This window comes from Marmota marmota, unplaced genomic scaffold (genome assembly GCF_001458135.2).
Source record: "Marmota marmota marmota unplaced genomic scaffold, marMar, whole genome shotgun sequence".
In the NCBI taxonomy this organism is placed as follows: Eukaryota; Metazoa; Chordata; class Mammalia; order Rodentia; family Sciuridae; genus Marmota; species Marmota marmota.
Window position 1 is genome coordinate 22,974,544 of NW_026000037.1, and position 11,308 is coordinate 22,985,851.

The window sequence follows — 11,308 nt, forward strand, 5'->3', positions numbered from 1 at the left end:
AGCACCAAACATGGGCTTCATTGAACAATGACTTCAAGGCAGATGTGAAGACATGACTCTGAAGACAGGATTGTGGCCGTAGAAGCTAGAGCCATATTCCTCATACTCCTTGCTATGACAGACCTGAGAGAACTGTGGAGTTGAGGCCAGCATGAGTCTCCCAGCCACTCGGCATAACACTGCATAACACTGCATATGATGTGCTGTCACCTGAACCTCCACAGGCTTAGGCTTTATTCTGCTGCCTTTGAGCTATTTGCCTTTGAGCTATTTAATCCAGCATCTACCACTCTTTTAAAATCTCTCTGGCAGGGCTGGGGATGTGGCTCAAGCGGTAACACGCTTGCCTGGCATGTGCGGGGTGCTGGGTTCGGTCCTCAGCACCACAAAAAATAAAGATGTTGTGTCCACCGAAAACTGAAAAATAAATATTAAAAAATTCTCTCTCTCTCTCTCTCTCTCTCTCTCTCTTAAAAAAATCTCTCTGGCAGCTCATGTCCAAAATCCCTGGAAACTGTTGAGTCTTCTGAAAGAATGACATTTTTATAGGGTGGACCATGTACATGGGTGGGACAATTCTGTATTACTTCATTAACAAAAGCAGAGATGGGTTCTACGAAGGGTGGGTTGGCAAACTCTGGGTGAAAGAATATTTCAGGTCCCAGGAACCTCTCGTAACCAACATCTATAATGAACTTCTGGCTGATCGCATGGATACCCCTGTACTGCTTGATCCTCTTCTAGGGATCCTTGACTATATCAGGGCAAATATAATAGTAGTTCTCTTTAATGGCTTTTGTGGTCTCCCATGACTGCTCAGGAAGTATTATTCCCACCTCCTGCTTCCTCAGCAGCTATTGAATGAAATACTTAAAATCTCTACCTGCCCTTGGGATGTGTTTGATGCAGCTTACAATGACATAGCCTCTGTCACTGGGATAACATGGGTAAATCCATCTCTGCTGTTGATGGCTATCCCTGTTAGTTTACCAATCCGTGAAGATGTCCAAGAGGCTACTAAAGCCAGCACTTCCTGAACTGCAATGTAGAGTCCTGGTACGTTCAATAATTAAAAAATAATTTCTGTAAGATGCTCTCTATTTTCTGGTGTATTCACTGGAGATTCAGTCATTAAAAATAATGGTCCTGGGGCTTGGGGTGTGGCTCAAGTGTAGCGCGCTCACCTGGCATGCATGAGGCACTGGGTTCAATCCTCAGCACCACATAAAAATAAAATAAATAAAATAAAGATATTGTGTCCATCTTAAAAAAAAACTAAAAAAAAAATGGTCCTCATCTTCAGTTATAAGATATTTAAAAACAACTTGTTTCATGAACTTTTCCATAACATCCCAATCTTCAGTGATTCCATGTCATGTTGGTCACTTTGATGATTTCACCCCTTATGAACAACTGAAAGTCATCAACACCACTCAATAGTCTCCTTTGGGCTTGGTCAACTACCTTTGCTGACTCTCTGATGGTGCCACAGTCCACCATACAGGGAGGCAGGGAGCCCGCCATGCTGAGAATGCCTCTCTGTAGTGCACTCAGTCCCTACTGTAGTCTGAGAACCACTATAGCTTGCTCTCTGTGTTGTGTCTCTGCACCTGGAAATGAATTGAACAGAAGAGATGAAAGACTTTTATAGTGAATATTATAAGACATTGTTAAAAGAAATTTTAGAAGACCTAATCAAATGGAAACATTCAATGTTCAAGAACTGGAAGACACAATATGAGCAATCTATAGATTCAGTGCAATCTTTTATCAAAATTCTAATGACTTTTTTTCACAAATGGGAAAGTCATTCCTTGAATTCATGTAGAATTACAAGAGATCCCCAAGCAGCCAAAACAATATTGCAAATGAAAAGCAAAAATTGAAAAAAAAAACAATTGAGAGAACTCACTTCCTGATTTCAAAACATACTTCAAAGCTATAGTCATCAAAATAATTCTTGCTTTATCTGGACATTGATGTAATGTGGAAGGACCTAGTGTCTGACCCATCTTTTACCATCTCAGAAAGGATCCTCACCCACGCCATCTGCTGATTTGTTGGATGGTGACTTTGGTCCCTGGGTCGGGAGAATGGCCACAAGATCCCCCTTTGCTGAGCTCTTTTTGCTTACCCTTCCATGCTCAGCATTTGCTTCTTAAAGACCCTCTGAGTGAGGTGCATTCTTACCCCAAACAGTGTACCTCTGCATCTTTCCTCTAATGTTGATTCCAGGTCAACATTGGGGCATTTCTCTAGGATAATATAATTCAAAGGCTCAAAAAAGTGACCCATATTTCACATCTCAAGAAGCAGAAATGAGGGTCCGGTTCCACCCCTTCATCAAGGAAAGGACATATGGATAGATTGATGTATCATCAGACTGAAAACCAGGGGTTCCAAAAGGGTTACAGGAGTGCCAGATATGCCGCTATTTGTAATCTACATGGCAATAAACTGATGTTACTTCAAAGGGCAAAAACATAACTTATTTAGGACTAAAAAAATACACAAATAAAACACCATGAATATCTCTCTATCTGTCTGTATACATAGGAAAACACCAAAAGACCAACAGTGAGGTAGATCACAGGAACTTTTTCCCTTTGTGTTTTACTGAATTTTCTGTTTTGTCAGAATTGAGATCTATTGTAGTAAAAGGAAAGCTATGTTATAAAGATGTCAAGGATTGACTTTTCTCTGGACAGCACTCCTTGTCGGCAGGGTGTATGCCATAGGTCTGCTGATGAATTTTAAATGAATTTTAAATTGAATCCATAAAGCATTGAAAAGGATAGGCTTTTTGTGAAAAAGGGGTCATTAGAATTTTGTTAGGGATGGCATTGAATTTACAGGTTGCTTTGTCCTGTATTGCCATCTTAATATTATGTGTTCCAATCCATGAACATAGGATATCTTTCCACTTAATTAGATCTAAAATTTCTTTCAAAAATATCTTATAATTTTTTTCTTTGATACAAGTCATTGAACCCAGGGGTGCTTAACTACTGAGCCACATCAACATTATTTTTATTGTTTATTTTGCTTAAGGCCTTACTAAGTTGTTAAGGCTGGCCTTGAACTTGCAATCCTCCTGCCTCAGCCTTTGAAGCTGCTGGGATTATAGGTGTGTACCTCTGCACCTGGCTCTAATTTTCAATAAAAAAGTATTTCATCTCCTTTGTTAAATTTATTCCTAGATATTGCATTCTTGGATGTTATTGTAAATGGGGTTGTTTTCTTAATTTCTTTTTGTATTGTTTAATGTTGGTCTATAAAATCAGAACATGGGTCCAAAACAAGGAGAGGTCTCACCAAAGGAGACCATAACACTAGAGAACCCTTCTATCACTTTCCCTACTGCCCCCCAAAGTGTCCAAGGTGCATGAGGGGAATGGGGGTGGGCAAGTCACACATAAGAAGGAGCAGCCTTCGCAGCCCTGGGGAGCTGAGCTCTGCTTTCCTGGACAGAGTCAGGTCTTTGGCAGGGTCCATGACATAGCGGTGGGTGGGAGTGGGTTCCCTCTCCCTGGTTCTCCTTTTCCATCATTATTATGATGAGGCCATCATCATTCTGGGTTTTACCACCTGCATATTCTCTATCTCAGACTAGCCTTCCCATGGAGCTACTCAGATCTTGCTTTCACATTCTTAGTCCTCTGTTTACTCCATTCTTCAAGCAGCCCACCCATGCCCACCCATTTTGTTCTTCCTAGGATGCCTCTCCACCAGTCTGCTGCTCTTGCTCCCTGCCTGTGGGTCCCATGAGGTGAGGACCTCACTGTCCTGCTGTCTTCTGAATCTTAGAGCTACTAAGAGCTCGACAAGGCTGGAGGAGCACAGGTGATATCATGATTTTGATAAGAGATGTCCCCAAAGTTCAAGTACGAGACAATGCAAGGAGGCTCAGAGATGAAGTGATGAAAAGATGACAAGAGTTGTGATCCAATCAATGGATTAATTCACTGATGTGGATTAGCTGGATAGTAACTGAAGGCAGGTAGGTTGTGGCTGGAGAAGAGAGGTCACAGAGGGCGTGCCATTGGGGCTTCTATCTTGTCCTCGGTGAGTGGAGCTCTCTCTTTTGTCCTGAGCTGTTTCCTTTTGACATGCCCTTCAGCCTTGATGTTCTGACGGACCTCACAGGCCCAGAGCAAGGGAATCAGCCAACTGCAGACTGAGGCCTCTGAAACTGTGAGTGCCAATAAGTCTTTTCCTCCTCTAAAACTGTTCTTGTCAGGTCTTTTGGTCACAGGGATGAGAAAGCTGACTGAATCAGGTGCAAAGTGGACACCACACATGATAGTCCTTGGGGGAGGACCCCGTTGGCCTCATCTGTGACATGGTGCTAAGAAGGCTTATGTCACCCTCCATCTATAGGACCCCATGCACACAACTGATCAGCTTCCTAGGCCTCCGTGGATTGGCTTCTGTTTCCTTGGACCACTCCAGCACTCTGGTAGGCTCCTCACCTTCACACAAGATTTCCTGTCTGGAGTGTTCTCCAGCCATGCTCACCTGTCCTCTTGTGCAGGCTTTAGATCAGGACAAAATGTCTCCTGTCTTGGGACATCTTGCCATCTGCTTGGCCAGGTGGCCCCACTCAGGCCTACCCAGCCCTGAGGACTTACCTGCCTGGAGACATCCCAAGATGAACTGTTGGCCCCAAATGGCCAGAAGACCCCTGAGAGCAAACGGCACCTTCCCTGAGGGAGGCCTGCCTTGGAGCAGGGTGGACTGAGGAGAAACCCCTTTCCCCATACCCTCCTTTCCCTTTCTGGCTTCCATTTTGTCTGTTCGCCTCCCTTATTTGCACAGGGCCAATATAGCTCATGGAAAACAAGCTGCCATTGTAGGGTTTTTTTTTTTTTTTTAAATACTCCATTCCCCCTACAGCTGCTGTGTTTCCAGATGTTCATTACTGCTGTATTAGCAGAGGTTGTTAATGACACTCAGGCTGACAGAATACAAATTGATTCTCAAAAGTCATGCTGATTGCGGAGGCATGTTTCTTGCACCGGCTAAGCAAAAATGGAAAACAAAACAACACCCCCTTCTCCCACCACACACACCAACCACGGCATGTGTCACATATGGTCTTTGATCCAGAGGGCTTGGGCCATATGTGAGCCAATACCAAAGGCATTACACTAACTGGAGAAGGTGTGTAGGGATGGGTTTCTGGGGGAAGCCTTAACTGTGTTGGACCCAAAGAGTGACCATAACTGGAAGCAACGTGGTGCTGAGATGTTTTTTTGGGTTGCTGACGTAAGATATGGGCAGAGGGGCTTTGTAGAATACAGAAAGACCCCAGAGTCAAATTTTCCAGCTGTAAATCCCAGTGTTACCTCTTACTTGTGGTGTGTGATTTCGGGGAAGTCATAAACATCCCGAAAACCTTCCTCTGCAAAAGGCAGACAAAGGTATGTGCCACTCTCCTCTCCTACCTGCTACCTGGTTATGATCTTTAAACAGGACAGTGCTTGCAGAACTCCAATGGCCCCCTACCTACTGTCTCCAGTTGATAGAAATGGGAGGAATGGTTATGCGTGTGAGCTACTAGATTTGCCACCAGCTCCACTGTAGGAAGGGAAGAAGCCCAAGAACTATCCAAGAATTTGGAGCTGGTGCTATTTCCAGACACTGAGGGAGAGAGATGGAGAATCCCATGAAGCCAGAGGCATTGCTGTTTCTGTTGCTGTCATAAAGCAATGCAGCTCTGTGGATGCTGGTCCACTGCTCTGGTGAGGGCCTTATTTTAGGTCCCCACCCAGACTACAATGCACCCTCCCACTAGAATTCAGGGTTGTGATTGTTTTCCTTTTCCTCCAAGAGGTCTCTGAGCTACTTCTGTCAAAATTGTCCAGCATAGAAAGCAAAAGTTCCTCCAAAAGTCTTTTCTGGGTGCAGAGGTAGTTCTCTGAGGTTGTAACTGGACAAGGGCTAATCCTGTGATTACTTCAGAAAAAACAAAATGGAATGCCAGGCGGTTTCTCTTTATTTCTAGGTACTGGAAGTGCTCTTGACTTTGAAAATCCAGCTCATCAACACCGCCTCCCAGGTTCATGTGAATGGTACATGATTGGTTGGCTAATATGAGCAAGTCAGCAAGTCATCTTGACTCTGAGTCCAAGATATTTATCTATTGCTTGCCTGCTACCCCTTATTCCTGGGTGACTCCTTCTTTCTCTGAACTTGCTGGGGTAGCAGGTTCAGGAGACCACGTCTGGGAAAGATGGATAGATACATTCCCTACTGCTCAGAGTTCCCCCCAGGAAGCTGAGATGGAAAGGCCTAGAAGCTGAGCATGTGGAGTTAGCTGCATGATGCAGTGCCTGGAGCACACATTATGTGAGTCCTGAGACACAGAGCTTTCTGTATCTGACCTGGGCTGGAGAGACTCAGGTTAGCAGGGGGCAGAACCCTAGCATCCTTCCTGGATGTTCTTGTGAAGAAGGGAGAGTGGTCCATAGCCAGAACCATGGATGGTATCCCAGATCAGCCCTGGGGTCTTGACAGGTCAGGGCCAATTTTCCAAAGACTTCTGGAGGAGGAGTCCCAGACTGTGGGAATGGGCACCCTTAGCTGTCATTATTGTTAGATCGTTTGCTCCTTGACTACCCTCCACTGCCCCAGGGTGGAAACCAAGGCCACAGAGCCGCATTGCTTTGTGACAGCAACATTTCCTTTCTCATAAGGCTCTGACAAAAGAACTTTGTTAAACTTTAAGAGAACCATTAGGAGAAGGGATTTTAAATAAGGTGATTTTTTCTGGATCACTGATCAGGTGGTAAAAATGGTTCCATTTTCACTTGGAAGAAGGGTCTGGGTCCTGTTCAGGATTAATGAGATTGCCCCCCCCCACCACCATCTGAGCCAGCTGGCAGAAGAAGAGTAGGAACCCCAAAATTTCCCTTGTGTTTTATGTGGCCACATCTTCATTCACTGATTCATTGATTCATTCATTCTTTGCCAGAAGTCCAGTGCTGTGTCAGGTGTTGTGGGGCTGGAGTCTCAAGTTCTGAGACAGGAGGAACCCTCACCTGAGCCCCATTCACAGTGGTAGGTGTGGAGGAAGCTACAGCATCCAAGGAATGAGAGGTGGGACCTGAAACATGGAACTCACTGGTTGGGCCTGCATGAGCAAAAGCCCAGGACAGTAATGGCCATATTGTGCATGAAGGCCAGACACGAGGTCAGCTTGTTTGGAGCAAACAGTTTGCAAAGAGGAGGATGTTTGTGAGAGAGGAGAAGAGAGCAAGGGAAGGGATTCTCTTCCTTGTAACTATGTCTACCCACTTTTTATCTGTGAACACGTCAAGTCTCAATGTCACCTTCCTAGGAAATTTCTCCCTGTCCTCCAGTCCTGGACTAAGCAGGCACCACGATTACATGGTCTTTTAGCACTGCATGCTTTTTTTTTTTTTTAAAAAAAACCCCACAATTTATATTAAATATTTCCTGTGTGATGATTCATTTGTCATCTGTGATTCACGTGCACTTTGTGCAAAGTCTTGCACACAAACGATGCTTAATGAGCGTTAGTGCTGGCCTCCCGGTGGGGAAGCGGTTCTGACTGGGCATGTGAGCAGGTGCTGTGTATAGGGCAGGAATCCTGAATTTTACTTCCAGTGTTGTTACTAACATGCTTGGTGAGCTGGTAAGGTCATTCCTCCGCTCGCAGTCTTCTCTGAGAAACAGCAAAAATTATTACAGGAAATTCTTAGGTTCCTTCCATCTCTGAACTTGTGTGCATCACAGTGGAGTGACATTTGTAGGAGTCCACAGGGCCTCCTCAGTCTAGGCTGGGCTCCCCCTCCTTCATTCCTTCCTCTCTTCTGCTTCCCTCCTTCTAAACTTGCAGGATGTGGGGGTGTTCTTGAGCACTCCTCCACCAAAGACACCCCGAGGTTTCTGGGAAGATCTGTCAACCTCTGCCCACCTGGGCTGAATTTCAGTTAAGCTGACCTCTAGACTGCAGATTGGTTTCTGTCGTGCAGGGCCTTTGGGCCTCCTGTTTCTCATTCTGAGGGATGCGGATGTGTATCTGTGGAGGGATGCAGCTGAGAGGACCAGTGGATGCTCTATCACATGATCCCATTTTCTGCAGATGGTGCTCTTGGGTCTGCGGGCTGTTGCGGGAGATTAATGATGTGGTGCTGGAGGGCGGAAGGAGATGTCTTTTTTGATCATGCACCATGGCTATGACAGATGACTGGGTTTCCTGAGAACAGAGCTGGGGATTTCCATTGACATTTGTGTTAGAGCGAGCCCAAACCAGATTTTGCAGATTGTTTTTTATTTGTCTTGGTGGAATGTACAGCCTCGTTGCTGATGACAGCACTATCTTTTTCTTGTTGCTGTTATCTTGGCCAAAGAGATGGCCAAAGGGGTGCTGGGCATCCCTTATCATTGCACTGGCCACACCCAGCCAAGGATATGTGGATACTTGTGTGCTGGCACCCAGGCAGAAGGGGCTGAGCAGGGGAGCCAGCAATCTTACCTCTGTGTCTTATAGTTCTAAAACAGCTCAAGGAAAAGTGGCTTTGGTCCTTGTGCACAAAGGCTGGCTGTGCACAGGGCAGCCAGAATGGACAATTAAAGGTGTTTGGTGCTGGACTGGGTGCAGAGAAAGCCTTTGGACAGGCTATTCCTGGGTTACCTGGATGCCTTCGGTAACCCCATCTCCAGTTCTCTAGTGAGGGACACCATCAAGGATGTGGGGTCCAGGGCAAGTCCTGCTCACCTGGCCCCTTCTCCAGCCTGGGCCCAGAGTCAGCCTATTCTGTAGCAGATCCCTGCCTCTCAAGGGGACTGAGCCCAAGGAGCTCTAAAGGATGTCGGCTCCAGGGCCTCTCTTGTCCACACTGCCACATTCCTGTCCTCAAGGGTCCCCACTTCCTGGGGAGGAGAGGCACTAGGGCCCAGCAGGGGAAAAGGCACACACCTTCACAGGTGCCTCTCTTGGGCAGGACAAGAAGTATATATTATTGCAGTGTGTGAGTCACTACGTCAGAATGGAGGCAAGGTGGGTCACCAGGGGACCAACTGACTTGTCACATGGTGCAGGCTTTACTTTGAGTTCTGTGGCAACTCTGAAGGATGGTGACTTTCCTTAAGATGTTTGTGATTCAGACAAAGAGGGTGCTTAGATGTTCTTGTCCCAGAGTCCAGTCCCAGGGTCTGGACTTGGTGGCCCTCTTACGCCCTTTCCTCTAAGTCTGTGATGACTCCATCACCCCATATGGCCTGAGAAGCTAAGGTGTCCTGTCCAACCTTTCCCCTGGACTCAGCCCCATGGGGTCCTGCTGTCCCTTGGGTTGTACAGAGGATCCCCTGGCTACATGTGGCAGAACCAAGTCCTGGAGAGACACAGAGAAGGCCCTTTCTAAACTCTTCTGTGCATATGTGTGGTCACCTCAGGGTCTTTCCCCCTGCGCTTCCCCTAGCATCCTGATGAGCAATGAGCCTTGGTCCCTTTGTCCATCTCCCCATCTGACCCTCTGTGGTCCACCCAGCCCCTGGCAGGGACCTGGACATGGAGCAGATGCTGACTACCACTTCACAGATGCTCTGGGAGTGAGTTGGTAGGACAGGGCCTCCACCCAGCCACCTGGGCAGACAGACGCACTGCCTGGGCAAGCAGTGGAAGGGGGTTGAGGGTGTGCTGCCAAGTCATGGACCCTGGGACATTCTCCTGAGACCTTCTAGGGATCAGTAGCCTGTCCCGCAGCAGTGTCCTCCTCCTGTAGAGGAGACTGGACCAACTCCCTCAAGACAAGTGCTGCAAGCCCCAGCCAGGAATGTGGCCTGGGATCCTCTGGCTGGCATCCTCTGTGTGACCCGGCCTGGCCAACTGGACCTCAAGCTGTCCCCACTTCTATCTCTGAAAGCCCAGGGCATCTTGCCCGCCACCCTGCCTGTCTGCCGCCCAGCCCAGTCTCCTATGCCAGGCTCTGCTTCTGCTTCACAGGTTCCCAACAGGCCATTGGAAGGAGTATCATGGCTTCCTCCAGCCACAGGGGCCTTATCAGGAGTGGAGGAGGGAGGGGGGACCTGTCAGAACACTGGTCCCTTTTTCCCATCTTGGAGTTTATGCTACCTCTTTTTCTGAATGCTCCCAGTGGGTCCAGGACGGTGGCAGCCATGAGAGTGGACTTTAGAGTTTGGTCCAAATTCGATTTTGAACTTCCTCTTAGTATTTATTGATCTTAGGCACGTGGCTTAACCTTCTGATGCATTCTTTCTTTCTTTTAAGTCTGTAAAATGGGAATTATTAGTGGTATTTGACTGGCAGGGTTATCTGAGCATTATATGAGGTCAGGACTATGGCACAGGTCCACAGATATCAGCCGCTGTCACAGGTCTACCCCTGCCATGGCCCTTCTTTTCTTTGGGAGGCTGGAATCAGGGAAATGATCAACTGACCATTAAATGGGATCCTGAGAGAAGCTGAAACCACTTTCTCTGTGTTTTGTCCCAGAGCCCCAATTCTACCATTAAAATAATGTACTCTGGTTAGAAGAGTGGTGTGCAAATTCTTTCTGACACTATTCTTCCAAATCATTCCCTGAACTTCCACAAAGATGCTGCAGGGACACCTCTGGGAGACAAGAGGAAGGATGGTGGGTGGGCTCTGTGCCCTTCCTCCCCTCTAATGAAGGGCCATTTAAAAAAACATTTATTTTATTTAGTTGTAGTTGTACGCAATACCTTTATTTTATTTATTTATTTTTATGGTGCTGAGGATCAAACCCATGGCCTCGCACTTGCTAGGCAAGTGCTCTACCCCTGAGCCATAGCTCCAGCCCATGAAGAGCCATTTTGCTTCTACAAACTTTTGATATTGGGTTATATGTATATCTGGTCCCCACAGAGCTCCCTTCTTTTTTAGCAGATCCTCCCCAGTGCCTCCTTTCTTCAGACCTTGACAACGGCTGTCTGCTTTATTCTCCCATGGATTTGCCTCTATGGGCACTTCCTTTAATATGTAATCTTTGGGTCTGACTTTTTTTCACTTAGCATAATGCTTTTAGTCTCATCCCTGTTAGGTGATGTACCCGTAGTTCATTCTCTTCTGATGGTTGAATAATATTCCATTGTATGACTATACCATATTTTGTTTACCCATTCATCACCTGATGGACATTTCAGTGGTTTCTACCTTTAAGCTCTTGTGAAGAGTGCTGCTATGAGTATTCTTTCCTCCCTTCTTTCTTCCTTCTTTTCCCTCCCCCTCTCCCTCCCTCCTTCCTTCCTTCTTTCTTTCCCTCCCTCCCTCTCCCTTCCCTCCTTCTGTCCCTCCCTC

General features: G+C 46.6%; 1 pseudogene; it reads right to left on the reverse strand.

Annotated features, from left to right (window-relative positions):
• Nucleotides 1–33: 33 nt before the first annotated feature.
• Nucleotides 34–1,476, reverse strand: LOC107136595 (annotated as a pseudogene).
• Between the last annotated feature and the right edge of the window lie 9,832 nt (nt 1,477–11,308).